The sequence below is a fragment of the Macaca thibetana genome, chromosome 17 (assembly GCF_024542745.1).
Source record: "Macaca thibetana thibetana isolate TM-01 chromosome 17, ASM2454274v1, whole genome shotgun sequence".
Lineage (NCBI taxonomy): Eukaryota > Metazoa > Chordata > Mammalia > Primates > Cercopithecidae > Macaca > Macaca thibetana.
Genome location: NC_065594.1, coordinates 11639682 through 11661263, shown reverse-complemented (window position 1 = coordinate 11661263; position 21582 = coordinate 11639682). Strand labels below are relative to the sequence as shown.

At 43.4% G+C, this 21582-nt stretch overlaps 1 protein-coding gene across 5 annotated transcripts in view; it reads right to left on the bottom strand.

Moving 5' to 3' along the window:
* Window positions 1-1971, bottom strand: part of PDS5B (PDS5 cohesin associated factor B) — a 187588-nt gene extending 185617 nt beyond the window's left edge. For 4 of the 5 annotated variants that reach the window (XM_050766808.1, XM_050766812.1, XM_050766809.1 and 1 more), the window contains exon 1: window positions 1806-1955. The gene's annotated coding sequence lies outside the window, so the exon portion shown is untranslated. Of the gene's footprint in view, window positions 1-1805 lie in introns of all 5 variants that reach the window. The other variant, XM_050766807.1, reaches the window with a different exon arrangement.
* Between the last annotated feature and the right edge of the window lie 19611 nt (window positions 1972-21582).

Here is a 21582-nt window from a genome sequence, read left to right as displayed (position 1 = left end):
GCACAAATCTTATTTCTAAGGAATAACGTTCTTAAAATGTTTTTAGTTTCTGACAATCAATCGATCTTAACATAAAAGGTCCCATGTAACTTTCACCTATTCACCACTACAAATTTTAATTCGGTTTTCTGCTATCACCATGAGATACAAGATTAACTGTTCCACGAACTGACCCACATACACCATTGAATACTCATTTCATTGTCCCTAAAGATGCGAACATCTCAGACATGTGTACTGCATAACGAGCTGTCTTTCAAGTCCATATTTGTGGCTTTTAACTAGTTTACCTGACCACTACATGAGTTAATATAAAAAACGTTCTGTCTGGGAACTCTGGATGGGTTAACTGAGAACAATGACTATATTGCCGTTCAAGTATTGGGTAATGACGATTTATTTACAGCTCGCCTCCTGCATGTAAACACAACGTGAGTTTTTGAAGTTTATTAGGAAGATGGTATAGGATTACCCAACTCTCTCCACACCGCAGCCCAACCCTCTAAATTAAAGCTATATCCAAAGTTTCCGAAACTATTTCATCGACAGGGTAGGATCAGTCGGGGCACCACTGCCCATCCATCACCTCTTATTAAAAGTACAAGAAGCACTTTCTTCGACATAAAAAAGGGTTAACCCTTGCTGGGGTAGAGAGGCTGTTGAAGACGCGCGCGGAATGGGTGGGTAGCTGCTCTTTCAACCCTTCCCGGAGCTCGCCCCGTCCGCGGCAAGGAACGCAGCAGCCTGCAGTTCCGAAGGCGAGGGGCGGCGTTTCTGGTTTCAGTCATTCCTCCAAAATAACTGTCGAGCTACTTCAGAGTTAGCTTTCACGTCTCTACCAAAAACCAACAGCAGTACCAGCAACAACAACAAACAAGGTTTTTCTCCGGACCGAAAACTTTTAAAGTAGCATTAAAATAACAGTGCAAAAACATTAACGAGTCACAATTGCACACCATTTTCCCCGCCGTTCCTTCCGAAAGGAAAGCTAGAACCCAGTTGTCGCCTGGGAGGAGTCCCTCCACGCCAGCGCTGGGCTCTTGCTCAACGGGGTCCTCAGGTTCCCCGAGCACCCACTCCGGGCGGCGCGGTGAGCGCGATTTCCCTCCGGCAAGCAGCGAGGAACAGCGCAAAAATGTCATGCTCAGCCCGTCCCCTGGCCCGAAGCGCAGGCCAGGCGGCGCGCGGGGACCCGGCGGCGAGGGCGAGGGCGAGGGCGCCCGCGGCCCCGACCCGCGGTCCCCGCCCGCCCCTCGCCCGGAAGGGGGAGAAGCCCGCCCGCGGGAGGATTCAACAGGAGCACCGCGCCGCCCGCCTGCCGCCCGGGAAACAGCCGCCGGCCGGCCGGGGCGCGGGGGGAGGGGCGCGGCGGCGGCGGTGGCGGCGGGAGGGCGCGGGCGGCCGGGCGGCCCCGGGACCCCAGCCCGCGCGCAAGGTCACCGCCCGCCGCCGCCGCCGCCCGGGCCGGGATCAGAGCGGCAAGTTTAATTTCCAGAGGCTGCGGCAGAGCCCGCGGCGTGGAGGCGCGCGTCGGCCGCGGGGCCCTCCCCACCCCCACCGCGCAGCCGGCCCGCGCCCCGCGACCCCCGCCCCGGGCCGCCGCCAGGCAGCCGCCCGCTGCAGCCCCCGATGCCGGGAGGCGAGTCGCGCCTGGCACCCGGGCGGGCGGCGCTTCAGCCCTGCCACACACACACACACACACACACACACACACACACACAGCGGCAGTGGCGGCCACCGAAAAATGGAGCGCCGCGGCCAGAGAAGAGAGACATTTTCTTTCCGTTAACTGAATTGTTTCCTACCTCCGGGTTTCCGACTCGCTACTCCTCTCACTCCGCGGCTCTCCGGGATCCGCCGCCGCCGCCGCATCCAATCGCCTTCTCTCCCCCCTCCCCTTCCGCAGCCAGCCCGGCCGTTCCTCCTCCTCTCCGCTTCAAAATGGCGCCAAGCGCTCTTCGGCGGCTGCTCCAATCGAACCGCCGCGGACAGCACCCGGGGGCAGGCAGAGCGCGGCATGGGTGCGCAGCGCCCCCTGCCGACCAGACGGCCCCGCGCGCGCCCGCCCTCCGAGCTCCGCCCCGCCCCGTCCGCGCGCGCGCACTCCCCTCCTCAGCCCCGCCCCGTCCGCGCGCACGCAGCCACACGGGCACGCCGCCGCGGAGGCCGCGAGACTGGCAGCTGTCAAGGCGTCCACTACCCTTGCAGCTTCCTAGACCTCCACCGACAAAAATCATTCCGATTGTTACGTAGCCCTATCTTTTTAGATAAAGATTGGGAGATTTTTTTAAACACTGACATTCAGCACAGGTGTTGTGCTAGGTTAACATAATTGGTATTATTAACTACTTTGCTCCTTGTTAATTCTGACGTAGTCGTCTCGGAATGCCATACAAATAGTTTTCCTACACTTTATGTGTTGTGTCTTTATTAAATCTCCCCGCTTTCCTAATTTGATGAATTGTTCATAGGTGGTAAGCTGGCGGAGACACAGAGTAATTGAGCCTGTGACGAAGCATTCTATTCCTTTGGCAGAATTGTCCTTATTAGAGGAAGACATCATCTGGAGACCACAGGGACACATTCCAGGAGGTGGGTCTCCTCCCCTCTTCACCTTTAGGGGATGCCAGTCCCTCAAGTGGGTTTAGCCTGGTCACAACAGATCACCTACCTTTGGGGAAGCTTTTCCTCCCCTGCCAGAACTGAAGAAGGGACTTCCTCCTCTTTTTACTTTAATATCATCCCTTCTGTAAGGAAGTTTCCCCCGATATGATGTATTTGGTTGCTAGAATTTTGTTCCAGGGAGAATTTGTTTCAACAATGAACAAGCAAAGGGTGAATGAATGGATTACAATAGGATACTTATCAACTGAAAGAAAAGATAGGTAATGCTGATCTGTAAACTAATGTTACTGTGCACCTAGAGATACTAGGTGCATTTTCCTCTGTCTGTCCTAATGGTAATTGCCTCATTCACCCTTACCATGTAGCTGTTTTGAAGGCTATCTCCTTTCTGCACCTAGAGATACTGAGACCTCTTCATTTCCATTTTTTGTGGGATTTCCTGGACAATTCCGCTTCAGTCTCCTACAGTGCTTGCTAGACCAATATGTTGTGTTACTGTATTCCTATGTCCAAGATTTTGCCGCTGAATACTCCAGGTTCTACCCATTTTACACATTCCTTGATGAAGTCCACTATGAGTTTTTTCTGCTCTCTTTTTAAAATTATCTCAGGAATTTTCTTATTTTACATTGTTGTTCCATCAGCATAAATCTTGTATGGAAGAAGAGAGTAGGATGTCTAGATCTAGAAAAACCTTTCCTCTTTGGTTGTTTTTATCTTTTTTACTTTATTTTCTTCAATTCCCAAACCTCCAAAGCCAGGAAGCAAGAAAGTTTCAGAAGAACGGCAGGATGAGAGCAAGAATTTTTTTTTTTCTTTTTTTTTTTTTTTTTTTTTTTTTTGAGACGGAGTCTCGATCTGTCGCCAAGCTGGAGTGCAGTGGCGCGATCTCAGCTCACTGCAACTTCCCCCTCCCGGGTTCCAGCGATTCCCCTGCCTCAGCCTCCCAAGTAGCTGGGACTACAGGCACGCGCCACCACTCCCAGCTAATTTTTTGTAATTTTTAGTAGAGACGGGATTTCACCATGTTGGCCAGGATGGTCTCGATCTCCTGCCCTCGTGATCAACCCGCCTCAGCCTCCCAAAGTGCTGGGATTACAGGCGTAAGCCACTGCGCCAAGCCAGGAATTTTTGTATAAATTATTCAGTGCTCTTATCCCCATCATTTGACACCTAGAAGCCTCAGTAAATATTTTGTTGAATGTATGAATTCTTTAAGAATGTCACTCTACATCTTGTATATGGCAGTGAGTCCTGAAAGGGATGAAGGTGTCATATCAGCTTTGTGAGCTGTTTTGCCAGTTTCACCATTAACCCGCTCTCTTATGAAACGATGCCTTGAGTTTCAATAATGAGGCCCAGAATACATATCGCCCACATTAGGCTGCTAACACCACAGGATTAAGCCCAAGAAAGAGAGGGCAGAAAGGAGATAGCCTTCAAAACAGCTACATGGTAAGGGTGAATGGGGCAATTACCATTAGGACAGACAGAGGAAAAACTCTAAAGCTTTAATGAAGCATAATTTCTAATGAAAGGGCATACTTTTATATGACTACAAGTGGCTTTACGGAAATCAGTAATATAAACCTTCATTTAAAACAATACTGTTTGGGAAAACTAAAATCTAAAATTGATATTTGAACAAAAATAATCTTCTGTGTTTGGGATTTTTAAAAATAGCCAAGTTGCAATTCATTAGCATCAACATAATTGGATGTGACATTATTTAAGACAGTTAAGAGTGTGAACCATTCAAAACTCAGTTGTGAATGCTTTCTACTCCAAGAAAGAGAAATTATGTGGGAATTATGTCCAAATGCTGGTTTTATACAGAAATGGTTAGGAGAATTGTCTTTGATTATGAATAACCACAAATGTAGTTCCCACTTCTACTAATTTTACATTGCCACTATAACAAATCATCACAAAGTTGGTGGCTTAAAAGAGCACAAACTTACTGTCTTACTGGAGTGCAGAAGTTTGACAGGTATCTCGCTGGGCTAAAATCAAGGTGTTGTCAGGGCTGTGTGCCTTTCTGGAGGCTCCAAAGGAGAATCCATTTTCTTACTATTTCCTTCTAGGGGCTGCCCAGATCCCTTGGCTCATGTCCTCCTTCCTCCATCCGCAAAGCGAGCTCCGTGGCGTCTCTCTGACCTGCTTTTGTCACCGCAGCTCTTCCTCTGACTCCCTTATCTACTTTTAATACCCTTGTGATTATATTGGGCCCACTTGGATAATCTGTAATTTAAGGTCCATTGGTTAGTGACCTTTATTCCCCTTTGCCATATAACATAACATATTCAAAGGTTTAGGGATTAGGACATGGATTTGTAGGGGGACCATTATTCAGCCTGCCACATCACTCATATTTGGGTTACCTGGGCTTTTTTAAATAGAGTCTAAAGTTGAGGTTCAAGAGGTCAGGAAGTTGGAAGACATCAGGAATGCACACAATTAACCTGGACAGTCCTAAATATACCCCCATGGCCCCTACTGCATTTTGAGTACAACCTTGCTGCACTACAGCATGGTTTCCAAAATGTGGTGAAATGTTTACCATATTATGCATAGTAGAGCACACTGGGCAGCTAGTTAGTAAATGATGAGACTGGGCCCTACCTAGACAAACATTACCTGTTCAGTGTAATTCAAGGTATGTCCCAAAGGCTAGTCAAGACAAAAATATGATCCCTGTTAGCCTGCAACTGTGCTGAAATTCCCACTCGACTAATTTATTGGGTTAAGGCATTGGATTCTCAGAAAACATCTTGGAATGTGGTTGTGTCACTTGAAAAAGTTAGGCCGGGCTTGGTGGCTCATGCCTGTAATCCAGCACTTTGGGAGGCCAAGGCGGATGGATCACAAGGTCAGGAGTTCAAGACCAGCCTGGCCAACATGGTGAAACCCCATCTCTACTAAAAATACAAAAATTAGCCAGGTGTGGTGGTGGGCACCTGTAATCCCAGCTACTCAGGAGGCTGAGGCAGAGAATTGCTTGAACCCAGGAAGGGGAGGTTGCAGTGAACGGAGATCACATCACTGCACTCCAGCCTGGGCAACAGAGCGAGACTCCACCTAAAAAATAAAAATAAAAATAAAAATAACACACTAACCCATTCATATCCATTTGGAGAGACTAAGCCCAACAGAAATTAGCTTTGTGATATTTTAGGCATTAGGCAAACAGGTGAGGCATTGTGATAAACTCCAAGCCCCTGAAGTTGATCCTTCAGGGATCATAATATCACTGCTGCTGAAAGATAGCGTACGGGCTCTTTTCCTTCACCCTCAGCCAAGACTCAGCCCCTGGTGCCTCAAATTTCTCCCTCCACAGTTAATCCCCTGCATGAGGCACTGTGCCCATCTTGTGATCCTCTTTACAATGCAAATATTCCTGAAAGGATGCCACATTCGTCTACGGTCCCAGGGCAGTGGTTCTTAACTGGAGTGGAGTGGAAGAATACCAAAATCATCTGGGAAACTTCTGTAAACTAGATCTTCAGAAACTATACTGGAATATGTTTGATACATCTAACTTTTTAAAAGAGTTTGAAAGATAGATGACAGAAATATTTACACAAAATATGGTAGCTTGCATTATCGTCCAAAGAGAGATTTGGGTTTAACAAAGCATTTATCATCAGTTCAACTTCTGGAAATAATAAAGAGATATGGAACCGAGAGCAATTTCACTTGATAAGTAATGAGAATGACAAAGGAGAATTTAGACTGCTGGTTTGAATATTTGTGCAAAGACATATAAATTCCTTCAATATAATACGTTTCACATATATTCATATATTCACATGCAATCAGTAATCAATGTTATTTAGTTTTGCACTGTTTGAAAAATCTACAGGCCAGGCACGGTGACTCATTCCTATAATCCCAGCACTTTAGGAGGCTGAGGTGGACAGACAGCTTGAGCCCAGGAATTTGAGACCAGCCTGGGCAACATAGCAAGACCCTGCCTCTATAAAAAGTAAACAGTTAGCTGGGCATGGTGGCACGCACCTGTAGTCCCAGTTACTCGGGAGGCTGAGGAGAGAGGATCACTTGAGCCCATGAGGGAGAGGTTCCAGTGAGCAGTGATTGCACCACGACACTCCAGCCTGGGCAACAGAACAAGATTCTGTCTCAAAGAAAAAAGAATTTTTTAATTTAAAAATCAGCATTCCAGTGCAAGATGGCCAAAAACTCCAAAACAATTTTTCAGTTTCACATTTCTGTTCTAGGCAACAGCCTGTTTTTGAGCATAGGGTAGTAGCTCACTCTATATGGAACCAAGTTTGTATCACTTATTATTCCAAGTAAATTAACTTGACTCCTAATACTTACTCTTCATGGATATGTAGGAAGCATCCTTTGTTCTAACACAGGAATTCTATTTCTTCTCCTGGCTGTCTCATTTAGTTAAAACGTGGTATTTAAAATTAGCTTTATTCAGTGGCCAGCAGATGGAGCTATTGAAAAATGTTGACATCTCCATTCTTTTTTATGAAATAAAACCAGTTTAGAGATACACTTTAATTTTTTGCTGTATAAATAATCTGCCCATTATAGAGAAATCTGGAACTGCAGTTAAGATTTAAAAGAATAAAATATCACTCATAATTATGCCACCAGAAAAAATTACTTTTAATGCTTTGGTATATATCAGTCCAGAATATATTATATTCACATATTTAGATTTAGATTGTTTTACAAAACATAATGTTTTATAATATAAAATTTGCTCCTAGAGGCATAGAAATCTCCAAGGATAATATTAAAATATTTGCAACTGTACAGGACAGGCAAGGACCAATGAGAACAGATACTGGCTGTAGCTTGAATAGGACCCCATATGCTTCCTGCTGTGTGAAGCATTAACTCTTCAATTGATGGATGATGGGCAAGGTCTTGGGGGCAGCAGGGAAGGGTTTCGGTGCCCAAGGAGGAAGGGGTGGGTTCAGAGAACCGACCGTATAACAACCTTATAGAAGTGTTTCATTATTTTTAACAACTAATACAGCCACAATAATAAATACCAGGTGAACTATCAGCTCTAGAAATCTCTGGAAGAATATACAAGGTTACACAAAAGTAGAGGACTCCTAGATGGGAATCTAGGTGACTTGGGAACAAAGGTGAGAGAAATCTGTCACTGTAATACCTTTGGTACTATGAGCATGCATTTAATATTTTAAAAATAAGTTTTAAATAAAATATCATAAATAACTTTCTGGTGAATAAATACACATTGATGTTATTATTTTAGTGGCTATGTAATACTATTTTATTGTGTAGTTATGCTATGATTTATTTAATGAACCCCTATTGTTAAGTAGTTTGATAATGAATTGTAACACAAAAAATATATTTAAATCCATGACTCATAATATATCTTAAAAATAAAAACAATCGGCCAGGCACAGTGGCTCATGCCTATAATCCCAGCACTTTGGAAGACCAAGGTGGGCAGATCACAAGGTCAGGAGACCCAGACCATCCTGGTCAACATGGTGAAACCCCATCTCTACTAAAAAAATACAACAATTAGCTGGGCGTGGTGGCACATGCCTGAAGTCCCAGCTACTCAGGAAGCTGAGGTAGGAGAATTGCTTGAACCTGGGAGGTGGAGGATGCAGTGAGCCAAGATCGCGCCACTGCACTCCAGCCTGGAGACAGAGCAAGACCTCGTCTCAATAAATAAATAAATAAATAAATAAATAAATAAATAAAAAGAAAGAAAAGAAAAAAAACCATCACTGTTGGAGGTTGCTAATGAATTATTTTTAAAACTGACAAATAAAGGAAAGAATCAATCATTTATCCTGCTTGCTCTATATAAACTGTACCAGTGGAAAATTAAATAGTAATCTGTAATCTGTGAACAGAAGTAGTCCAGCTAACAAAGGAAGAAGGAATGTAAAAAGTAGAATATTGTTATTTTAAAAACCCTAATGAAAATAACTGATCCAGACATTGAACATAAGTACCTGCTGGCATCACCAAGAGAGAGAATAAAGCATTAGATATTCACTGACAGAGGAATACACCAGCACCTATGTAATCATCGTGCCATACAAATCTAACCTGAATGTGAAAGAGCCTCTAGATACAAGTATCAATTTACAAGAAATATATAGGAACATGTTCTGGTCTTTCACCCAAATAAATTCCAAGGAAGAAATAAATGAGGGATTGGAGGAGAAACATGTTAAAAGAGTTCAACCAATCAGTCAGTTGCAATGTGTGTACCTATTTGGACCCTGATTCAAAAAAATAAACTGTAAAAAATAAATTGTGATTGGCCGGGCACGGTGGCTCACGCCTGTAATCCCAACACTTTGGGAGGCCAAGGCGGGCAGATCACAAGGTCAGGAGATCGAGACCATCCTGGCTAACATGGTGAAACCCCATCTCTACTAAAAAAAAAAACACAAAAAATTAGCCGGGCATGGTGGCGGGCGCCTGTAGTCCCAGCTACTTGGGAGGCTGAGGCAGGAGAATGGCGTGAACCCAGGAGGCAGAGCTTGCAGTGAGCCAAGATCAAACCTTGCACTTCAGCCTGGGCAACAGAGCAAAACTCTGTCTCAAAATAAAACTAAAAATAAAAATATAAAATAAATAAATAAATTGTGACATATATAAGACATTTGGAAATTTGAACACTGGATATTTAACGATATTAAAGAATTATTGTTAATTTGTTTTTTGCAATAGTAGTACAATAGCTATGCTGAAAAATTTACTGAATACAAAATCTTCTGTTTCTTGATCTAGCTATTACTTACCTAGTATGTTCAATCTGTGAAAGTTTAGAGAGCACCACATTTTTTGTATGCACATTATAGTTCAATATAAATTTGAAAATATAAATGCAAATGATAAACATGGCTTTTTTTTTTTTTAGAAAAAAGGAACGATATGATATAGTATCTAGGATTTACTTCAACGTAATATAGAAAGGGAAAAAAAAGCAGACAGAGTACATATGGAACAAGATTTACCATGAGTTGATAATTGTTGAAGCTGGGTGATTGTAGTAGTTCATTCTCATGCTACTAATAAAGAGACACCTGAGACTGGTTAGCTTATAAAGGAAAGAGTTTTAACTGACTAACAGCTCAGTATGGCTGGGGAGGCCTCAGGAAACTTACAATCATTATGGAAGGGGAAATAAACACATCCTTCTTCACATGGTAGCAGTAAGGAGAAGTGCCAAACAAAAGGGGGAAAACCCCTTATAAAACCATCAAATCTCATGAGAACTCACTTACTTTCAAGAGAATAGCAGCAAGGGGGTAACTGCCCCCATGATTGAATTATCACTCACCAGGTCCCTCCCACAACACATGGGGATTATGGGAACTACAATTCAAGATGAGATTTGGGTGGGGACACAGCCAAACCATATCATTCCATCCCTGGCCCCTGCTAAATCTCATGTCCTCACATTTCGAAACACAATCATGCCTTCCCAACAGTCCACCAAAGTCTTAACTCATTCTGGCATTAACCCAAAAGTCCAAGTCCAAAGACTCATCTGAGACATGGGAAGTCCCTTCTGCCTATAAGCCTGTAAAATCAAAAGCAAATTAGTTACTTTCCAGATACAACAGGGGTACAGACATTGGGTAAAATATGCCTGCTCCAAATTGAAGAAATTGGCCAAAACAAAGGGGCTACAGGCCCCATGCAAGTCCAAAATTCAAGAGGGAAGTCATTAAATTTTAAAGTTTTAAAATGATCTCCTTTGACTCCATGTCTCACATCCAGGTCATTCTGATGCAAGAAGTGGACTCCCATGGCCTTGGGCAGCTCTGCTCCTGTGGATTTTCAGGGTACAGCCCCCCTCCAGGCTGCTTTCACAGGCTGATATTGAGTGTCTGTGGCTTTTCCAAGCACAAGGTGCAAGCTGTCAGTGGATCTACCATTCTGGGGTCTGGAGGATAGTAGCCCTCTTCTCACAGCTCCACTAGGCAGTTCCCCAGTGGAGACTCTGTGTGGGGGCTCTGACCTCACATTTCCCTTCCACACTGCCCTAGCAGAGGTTCTCCTTGAGGGCCCCACCCCTGCAACAGACTTCTGCCTGGACATCCAGGTGCTTCCATACATCCTTTGTAATCTAGGCAGAGGTTCCCAAACCTCAATTCTGGTCTTCTGCATACCTGCAGGCCCAACACCATGTGGAAGCTGACAAGGCTTAGGGCTTGCACCCCCTGAAGCAATGGCCTGAGCTGTGTCTGGGCCCCTTTTAGCCATGGCTTGAGCTGGAGCAACTGGGACACAGGCTGCACAGAGCAGTGGGGCCCTGGACCCAGCCCAGGAAACTATTTTTCCCTCCTTGGCCTCCAGGCCTGTGATGGGAGGGGCTGCTTTGAAGTTCTCTGACATGCCCTGGAGACATTTTCCCCAATATCTTGGTGATTAACATTTGACTCCTTATTATTTATGCAAATTTCTACAACAGACTTGAATTTCTCCCCAGAAAATGGGTTTTTCTTTTCTATTGCATTGTCAGGCTGCAAATTTTCCAAACTTTTATGCTCTGCTTCCTTTTGAATGCTTTACCACTTAGAAATTCCTTCCACCAGATACCCTAAATCATCTCTCTCAAGTTCAAAGTTCCACGGTTCTCTAGGGCAGGGGCAAAATGCCAACAGTCTCTTTGCTAAAGCATAACAAGAGTCACCTTTGTTCCAGGTCCCAACAAATTCCTCATCTCCATCTGAGACCACCCCAACCTGGACTTTATTCTCTATGTCACTATCAGCATTTTGATCAAAGCCCTTTAACAAGTCTCTAGGAAGTTCCAAAGTTTCCCACATCTTCCCTGTCTTCCGAGCCCTCCAAATCTCTAGGAAGTTCCATACTTTCCCACATTTTCCTGGCTTCTCCTGAGCCCTCTAAACTGTTCCAACCTCTGCCTGTTACCACATTTTTGGGTACCTTTACAAAAGTCGCTTCCACATTTTTGGGTACCTTTACAGCAGCACCCCACTCCCAGTACAAATTTACTATATTAGTCCATTCTCACACTGCTAATAAAGACATACCTGAGACTGGGTAATTTATAAAGGAAAGAGGTTTAATTGACTCACTGGTCACCATAGCTGTGGCAGTCTCAGGAAACTTACAGTCATGGTAGAAAGAGAAGCAAACACGTCTTTCTTCACATGGCAGCAGCAGGGAGAAGTGCCAAGCAAAAGTGGGGAAAGCCCCTTATAAAACCATCAGATCTCATGAGAACTCACTCACTAGCATGAGAACAGCAACACAGGGGTAACTACCCCCATGATTCAATGACCTCCCACCAGGTCCCTCCCATGACATGTGGGAATTATGAGAGCTACAATTCAAGATGAGATTTGGGTGGGGACACAGCCAAACCATATCAGTGATAGGCACAAGAGGGTTTATTATAGTATTCTGTCTACTTTTGTATATGTTTGAAATAGTCTAAAGTAACTAGTTTTTTTTGTTGTTGTTGTTGTTTTTAAGTATATAGATTTTAAAGTTTTGGCACATCTTCCCAAACTGTTCTCTAGAAAATTTATCCCAAGTTTTACCATACGGACAGTGTAAATCAACAATCATACACAACCAGTATTAATGCAATTTTATGGAACCATAATTTGAGATAATGCCATCCCCAAGAATCTTAATTTGAAAACCAATTAGTTTGAGCTTTTGCATAGTACAATATTATAAAGTAAAATGTAAAGATTAAAAATTATCATATGATTATTTCATTAAAGAATATTGAGTGAGGCTGGGCACAGTAGCACACGCCTGTAATCCCAGCACTTTGGGAGGTTGAGGCAGGCAGATCACAAGGTCAAGAGATCGAGACCATCCTGGCCAACATGGTGAAACCCCGTCTCTACTAAAAATACAAAAATTAGTTGGGAGTGGTGATGCACACCTGTAATCCCAGCTACTTGGGAGGCTGAGGCAGGAGGATTGCTTGAACCTGGGTGGCGGAGGTTGTGGTGAGCTGAAATCTCACTACTGCACTCCAGCCTGGTGACAGGGCAAAACTCCATCTCAAAAAAAAAAAAAGGCAAAAAAAGCATGCTTAGTGAAATAAATCTAACATTTAGGGACAACCAGAAATAAATTAGAAAGAAGTATAATTACAATTATGAGTCAGCACCTCAAAGTGAGTAGACCTACCTAACATATGAGAACACAAACAGCACATCTACACACAAAGACATTGTAGGGTTGTGTAAAGAGAGTGGATTTTGACATAATATGAACTTACTGCAAATGCTACACTATGAAACCTTCAATTACTCAGTTTAATCATCTGTAAAATCTAAATGATAATATTAACCACTTTTCAAAGATGTTGTGATAATTGATATATTATATGTAAAGTTCCACGTACAATTCTTGATACATTATAGTCACTTAATAAATGGAAATTTATATTAAGTTTTATGAGTGAGTAATTTTGTCTTCTATAAGAAACCTCTTGAAAATAAATCCAGGGCCAGACACAGTGGCTCATGCCTGTAATCTCAGCACTTTGGGAGGCTGAGGCAGGAGGATCTCTTAAGGTCAGGAGTTCAGAACCAGTCTGGGTATTATAGCAAGACCCTGTCTCTACGAAAACTTTTTTTAATTAGTCAGACATGGTGGCATGCACCTGTAGTCTCAGCTACTCAGGAGGCAGAGGCAGGAGGATCCCTTGAGCCCAGGAGTTTCAGGCTGCAATGAATTATGATTGCAAGACTCTGTCTCTAAGGAAAATAAAAATAACAATAAACTAAGACTGGCCAGGTGTGGTGGCTCATGCCTGTACTCGCAGCACTTTGGGAGGCCAAGGTGGAAACATCATTTGAGTTCAGGAGTTCAAGACCAGCCTGGGAAACATAGTGAGACCCCATCTCATTAAAAATAAATAAATAAATAAACAAATAAGATTGGCATATCCTTATTATGTGCCTATTTTATGAACATGGTAAAAAAACAGAAGTTAGTAATCTTTCAAAGATGGTGTGGCAAATCCTCTTTCATTCAGGGAAGTTGCAGTTTTTTTTTATGACATGGGAGTAGCACCTCTTATCATACATCAAGGCTGCTGAAGGCATAGCTAGCATTTCCAAGGCATTCCCTTTGAAAATGCAAAGCTTGCAGTAGAGAGACTACTGGGGATGAGGAGACTATGTTTAAGTCAGCAAACAGGTTAAATTAGCTGCTGGGAAAAAAAGAAGGATGAATTGACTTCCAGTAGGAAGGAGGCAAGAGTGAGGCTGGGTACCGGCGGGGGACCCAAATGCCCAACCGACTTTACCCAACATAACCACCCATTTCCAAGGCTTTATCTCATAATGTCATCAATGCAATAGCCTCCTCTTTCCAGCCCCATACCCTTTCTAACCATACCCTCACAAGGGTCTAAAGAGCAATTCTAATCTTAACGTTTCCCTGCTTCCCTTCCTTTCAGGTCAAAGCCCAAAGTCCACTACATTTTGTAGAGTTCTTTATGACCCTCACCCCGTTTATCTTCCTAGTACAATATGCAGCCTATGCTCTGTCCTTATAGAATCATATGCAAGTTTCTCTCTCTTGCCTCCTTGACTTTGAATGTTTTGTGCCTTTCTTCTCCAGAAAAACTTCTAAATATCCTTCGAGACATAACTCAATTGTTTCCATCTCTGAGAAGCTCCTCATAATGCCCAGGCAGAGTTAGGCAGTCCTTTGACCATGCCCTCCCCAGTCACTGCTCAGCACAACTTTACTCTCACACTAATTACACTGTATTTCTATTATTTGTTAATTATTGGTTTAAATGTCTATATTCCCTACTGGCCCATAGCCTCCTTGAAAATAACCGTAATTTATTTATGTTTATATTCCCAACTGTTAGCCCAAGGAGGACTGCACAAATATTGCAGGAATGAATGAACATGAATGACTGTGGCATGTTAAGGATAACTGTGATGGCATTTGTATACTAGAAGATGATAGGAAGAACAACCATAGGCTGGACAGAGCTGGGTTAGAAATAGGACTCCAGACTTAGTAAGGATATAATCTTAGGAGATTTACTTAACCCTTTTAACCTCACATTCCTCATTTATAAAATATTGTTAACATTCTGCTACAGAACTCTCTCATTTCTCTACATCGAGTAAATTCCTAAATGAAAACCTGACCAAGTGATTTCCTGGCTTTAATGACATCCAACTGCCCTGGGGATAAAGTAGTCTCACTTAGAAACATTACAAGACCTGCTAACCATCAGGTCCTTGCTAACCAGCACAGCCTCAAATTTAATTTTCCTTCTTTTCACATGACATTCTTTCCCCCAATCCCTAATGTGGCTTCAAGTCCTTTCAAAGACCAGAGCACTAGACAGCCACTACCAAGTAATTCCAGTGGTATGTGAGATGAAATCTACTCGTGAACATGGTTTGAGGTATTGCCTTCTCTGACCCCACAAGTCTGGGTTAGGTGTCATTGGTACATACTCTGATGACACCCTATACTTCCTCCATCATAGGGAATTTGTATTAGTCAGGTTTTTCTAGAGAGACAGAATCAATAGGATGTATATACAGTCACCCTTCCACCAACTGCGTATCAAAAATATATGGAAAAAGAAAAAATACAATAACAATAATAGCAATGTTTAAAAATACAGTAGAACTATTTATACAACACTTACATTGTATTAGGTATTATAAGTTATCTAGATATGATTTAAAGTATATTATGTGGGTAGGTTATATGCAAATACCATATGATTTTATATAAGTGACAGAGCATCCTTGGATTTTGATATCTGCAGGAATCCTGAAACCAATTCCCCATGGACATCAAGCGATGAAAGAAATTTATTTTAAGGAATTGGCTTACCTAATAATAAAGGAGGGCAAGTCCCAAATCTGCAGGGTAGGTGAACAGGAGGGACATCCAGGGAAGGGCTTGTGTTGTTGCAGCCCTTTGGAGGCCGCCCACTGGCCGAAGTTTTCTTGCTGGGAGTGAGAGGTGGGATTTGGGGGTGGTCCATCTTTTGTTCTATTCAGGTCTTGATTTCATGAGGCTCACTTACATTATGTAGGGCAATCTGCTTTACTCAAAATCCACAGATTTGAAAGTTAATCTCATCCAAAAACGCTCTCATAGAAACATCCAGAATAATGTTTGACCAAATATCTGGGTACTGTGGTACATTTATAGTCAGATTTTAAGAAAATAACTTAAGTCACCTTGTGGAGAATGGGCTACAAAATAAAAGAATGGCAGCAGATCATCGATTTAGGAAGCTGTTCTAATAATCCAGCACAGAAATGATGAGGGCCTGTGTCCATGTTTCATCCTGGCTGAACACATAGCCAGAGTCACCCCAAAAACCACAGCAGGGCAGTACCCATAGGTGAGCACCCAAAACCATCCTGAGATGGGTCTGGTTGGAATTCTAAAGCAAGAAGCAGCTGGGCACAGTGGCTTACGCCTGTAATCCCAACACTTTGGGAGGCCAAGACGGGTGAATCACGTGAAGTCAGGAGTTCGAGACCAGCCTGACCAACATGGATAAACCCCCATCTCTACTAAAATTACAAAATTAGCCAGGTATGGTGGGGCATGCCTGTAATCCCAGCTACTCGGGAGGCTGAGGCAGGAGAATCTCTTGAACCCGGGAGGTGGAGTTTGCAGTGAGCCGAGATCACGCCATTGCACTCCAGCCTGGGCAACAAGAGCGAAACTCCATCTCAAACAAAAAAGTAAGAAGCACTAGATGCCAAGGTGATCGGTCCAAATAATTTATTAGGGGAACTTAGAAACAGAAGGGGTTGCAAGCTGTCCTCACCGGGACAGGGAGATAAGCGATGTTCTCCCGAGATATGTTTGCAACTAGGGCGTTGGGCTATGGAGTTTATGTGAGAGTTTAAGGAATGTGGCTCAGGGCTAGAGCTAGTTTTTTTCAGTGTTTTGGGCAAGAACTTAGATACCTTTCTCAGTGCCTGCAAATGTTCAAGGCCCCAGCTTGGGTTCAAGCCTACAGGGGAAAACATGCAGCTGTCCAGGTCACTTTGTGTTTCTCAGTCAGGACAGAAAAAGAAGTGAGGGAAACTGGGGGACTGTGCACCGTAATAGCAGAGAAGAAACAACAGAATTAGAAAGTGACAGATGAGATGTAAGGAGTAAGCAAAAGTCTAGATGTTAAGTTTGGGGGTTGGGGAATTAGATAGATGGTGATTGCTATGGTTTGGATATGGTTTGTTTTTCCCCCACCAAATCTCGTGTTGAAATTTGATTCCCAGCGTGACAGAGACAGGCGATGAGGCCTAGTGGGAGGTATTTGGATTATGGAGTGGATCCTTTATGAATTGCTTGGTGCCATTCTAGTGGTAGTGAGTGAGTTCTAGCTCTCACAAGACTAGATTGGTTCTCTGGGGAATGGATTAGTTCCCAGAAAGCAGGTTATTATAAAGCCAAGATGGGCTGGGCATGGTATTTCATGTCTATAATCCCAACATGTTGGAAGGCCGAAGCAGGAGAATCTCTTGAACCTGGGAGGCGGAGGTTGCAGTGAGCCGAGATCACACTATTACACTCTAGCCTGAGCAACAAGAGTGAAACTCTGTCTCAAAAAAAAAAAAAAAAAAAAAAAAAAAAAAAAGGTTAGCACCATGCCTCTGGTAGAGCCTGCAGAACCATGAGCCAAAATAAACATATTTTCTTTATAAATTACCCAGTCTCAGGTATTTCTTTATAACAACACAAGAACGGGCTAACACAAAATTGGTCTGTGCAATTATTTTCTTGGAAATGACTCCAAAACATAGACAACAAAAGCAAAAATAGACAAATGAGATTACATCAAACTAAAAAGCTTTTGCACATAAATGGAAATAAGTGGGTGAAGAAACAGCCTACAGAATGAGAGAAAATATTTGCAAACCATATATCTGATAAGGGGTTTTTTCTGAAATATGTAAAGAATTCAAACAACACCATTGTAAGAAAACAATCCAACTGAAAAATGGGCAAAGCTGTTTCATATAAATAGACTTTCTTAGAAGATGACATACAAATGGCCAACAGGTATAGGAAACAATGCTCAACATCACTAATGATCAGGAAAATGCAAATCAAAACAGCAATGAGATATCACCTAACACTTGTTGTAATGGCTGTCATCAAAAGATAAAAGATACAAGTGGCAAGGATGTGGAGAAAACAAAACCCTTGTATGCTGTTGGTAGGAATATAAATTAGTACAGCCATTATGGAAAACAGTACGGAGTTTTCTCAAAAAGGTAAAAATAAAGCTACCATATAATCCAGCAATTCCACTTCTGAGTATACACCCGAAGGATGTGAAATCAGTATGTCAAATTCTGAGTATACACCCGAAGGATGTGAAATCAGTATGTCAAATTCTGAGCACACACCCGAAGGATGTGAAATCAGTATGTCAAATTCTGAGCACACACCCGAAGGATGTGAAATCAGTATGTCAAAGAGATATCTGCACTCTCGTGTTCATTGCAGCATCATTCACAATAGCCCAGGCATGAAGCCAACTTAAGTGTCCATCAGCAGATGAATGACTAAAGAAAATATGGTATAGGTACACAGTGTAATAGTATTCAGCCTTTCCAAAGAAGGAAATCCAGGCTGGGCACGGTGGCTTACGCCTGTAATCCCAGAACTTTGGGAGGCTGAGGCAGGTGGATCACCTGAGGTCAAGAGTTTGAGAGCAGCCTGACCAACATGGTGAAACCCCATCTCTAATAACAATACAAAAATTAGCCTATAGGCCGGGCACGGTGGCTCAAGCCTGTAATCCCAGCACTTTGGGAGGCCGAGACGGGGGGATCACAGGTCAGGAGATCGAGACCATCCTGGCGAACACTGTGAAACCCCGTCTCTACTAAAAAATACAAAAAACTAGCCGGGCGAGGTGCTGGGCGCCTGTAGTCCCAGCTACTCGGGAGGCTGAGGCAGGAGAATGGTGTAAACCTGGGAGGCGGAGCTTGCAGTGAGCTGAGATCCGGCCACTGCTCTCCAGCCCGGGCTACAGAGTGAGACTCCGTCTCAAAAAAAAAAAAAAAAAAAAAAAAAAATTAGCCTATAGAAAATGATCCTATCAATTTTGAGTGTGTAACCACTAGGGATAAAATGGCTAAAGATAAGAACTGTATACATGATATAAAGTAAAGATGGCTTCAAAGTACTGGTAAACTTTAAAAAGTAATTTTAATTTGGCAAACATGAATCATTCCAAGGAAGGAAGAAAGCAGGAGGTCCCTAAAGAAACCGTATGTAGGCCAGGCACAATGGCTTATGCCTGTGATCCCAGCACTTTTGGAGGCCGAGGCGAACGGATCACAAGGTCAAGAGATCAAGACTATCCTGGCCAACATAGTGAAACCCTGTCTCTAATAAAAATAAAAAAATTAGCTGGGAGTGGTAGCAAGCCCCTGTAATCCCAGCTACTTGGGAGACTGAGGCAGGAGAATTGCTTGAACCCAGGAGGTGAAGGTTGCAGTGAGCCAAGATCACACCGTCGCACTCCAGCTCTGGGTGACAGAGCAAGACTCTGTCTTAGGGGAAAAAAAAAAAAAAGACGAGGTCTTGCTCCATCACCCATGCTAGAGTATAGCAGTGGAATCATGGCTCACTACAGTCTCTACCCGCCGGGCTCAAGCTATACTCTTGCCTCAGCCTCCTAAGTAGCTGGGTCTACAGGTGCACACCACCATGCTTGGCTAAGTTTTGTAAATTTTTTTAGAGGTGGGGTTTCACCACGTTGCACAGGCTGGTCTTAAACTCCTGGGCCCAAGCGATTCTCTCACTTGGCTTCCCAAAGTGCTGGGATTACAGGCGTGAACCACCGTGCCTGGCCCACATAGTTTCTTTTAAAAAAACATACATTTGGTCTCTAAAAAAAATAACATATGGTTTCTTTTTTTCTTTTTTTTTTTTTTAAATGGAGTCTCACTCTGTCAACAGGTTGGAGCACAGTGGCACAATCCTGGCTCACTGCAACCTCCACCTCCCGGTTTCAAGCGATTCTCCTGCCTCAGCCTCCCAAGTAGCTGGGATTACGGCACATGCCACCACACCCAGCTAATTTTTGTAGTTTTAGTAGAGACTGGGTTTCATCATGTTGGCCAGGATGTTCTCGATCTCTTGACCTTTGTGATCCACCCACCTCGGTCTCCCAAAGTGCTGGGATTATAGGTGTGAGCCACTGCACCTGACCTACATATGGCTTCTTTAGGGACCTCCTGCTTTCTTCCTCCTTGGAATGATTCATGTTTGCAAAATTGAAATTACACTTTTTAAAGTTTACCAATACTGGGCTAGGCACAGTGGCTCACTTCTGTAATCCCAGCACTTCGGGAGGCCGAGACAGATGGATCAACTGAGGTCGGGAGTTCGAGACCAGCTAGACCAAAATGGAGAAATCCCATCTCTACTAAACATACGAAGTTAGCCAGGTGTGGTGGCACATGCCTGTAATGCCAGCTACACAGGAGGTGGAGGCAAGGGAATCGCTTGAACATGAGAGGTGGAGGTTGCAGTGAGCTGAGATCGAGCCATTGCACTCCACCCTGGTCAACAAGAGAGAAACTCCATCTCAAAATAAACAAATAAATAAAAGTTTACCAATACTTTGAAACCATCTTTTCTTTATATCATATATGTAGTTCTTATCTTTAGCCATTCTACCCCTGGTGGTTACACACTCAAAATTGATAAGATCATTTTCTCCTGGGTTGTCATCACTTTCTGGTAATCATTTCCTCTTACTGATGACTTGGTTGTACCTTTGAAGCAAGGCCCGTGGTTAAAGTTCATGTCGTTTCTTCTAGCCCCGTTCCATTTTGATAGATAGGTATTAAGAATGGACCCAAGCAAGGCCGGGTGTGGTGGCTCACGCCTGTAATCCCAGCACTTTCAGAGGCCGAGACAGGCGGATCACAAGGTCAGGAGTTCAAGACCAGCCTGACCAACATGGTGAAACCCCATCTCTACTAGCATTTGGGTGAAACCTCAAATGCTAATTACAAAACTCTCATGTTGATCAGAGCTAAAGTGGGTGTTGTAGTCACCTTTGGAATGTGGCCTTTTTTTTTTTTTTTTTTTCCTGAGACAGGAATGTGGCCTTTCATTGAATGTTAGCTAACAATTGCTGAAACACATATTCCTAATTAGGGCACAAACCAGTCTTAGGGTGTAGATTTAAACAAACATACACACTGATATCACATTGCTTATGCTAGAAACTATTTGGAGAAAACAAAAAACTACAGTCAACTTAGAACGGGTCACAAGCAAAGCCCCAGTTCATGTGTCGGCCTGCATGACTTGCATTGCGCTGTTGCCAAGATGACACCAGGAGGCATTTTGTAAATAATGAAATGATACTTTTATATCCTTATTGTGCTTAGTGTATTTGTTTCTGAAAGTGACACTGTGAGAAAATCCTAAGCAGAGAAGTAAGAGAGAAGTGGGGTGGAATCCTAACCAGTGGTGACAGCAAAAAGTGATAATATCAGAGATGGATTGGGGCCCCCAAGGCAGAAGTCAGTTTCTCAACTTGGTCCAGGCGTTGGTCAGTCCAGGATTAGATGTCTTCAGAAGTATCCTTTCTGGTAATTGGCATCATTTCCCCCACTCATCTTTCAGTCCCTCTTCACAGGAAAATCAAGACTTCACAATGGACACGGAGTACCATAGTTCACACAAATAAACCTATGCTAAAAATATATGGAAGAAGACGGCTGGGCACAGTGGCTCATGCCTGTAATCCTAGCACTTTCGGAGGTCAAGGTGGGGAGATCACCTGAGGTCAGGAGTTTGAGACTAGCCTGGCCAAACCCCATCTCTACTAAAAATACAAAAATTAGCTGGGTGGGGTGGTGAGTGCCTGTCATCCCAGCTACACGGGAGGCTGAGGCAAGAGAATCGCTTGAACCCAGGAGACAGAGGTCA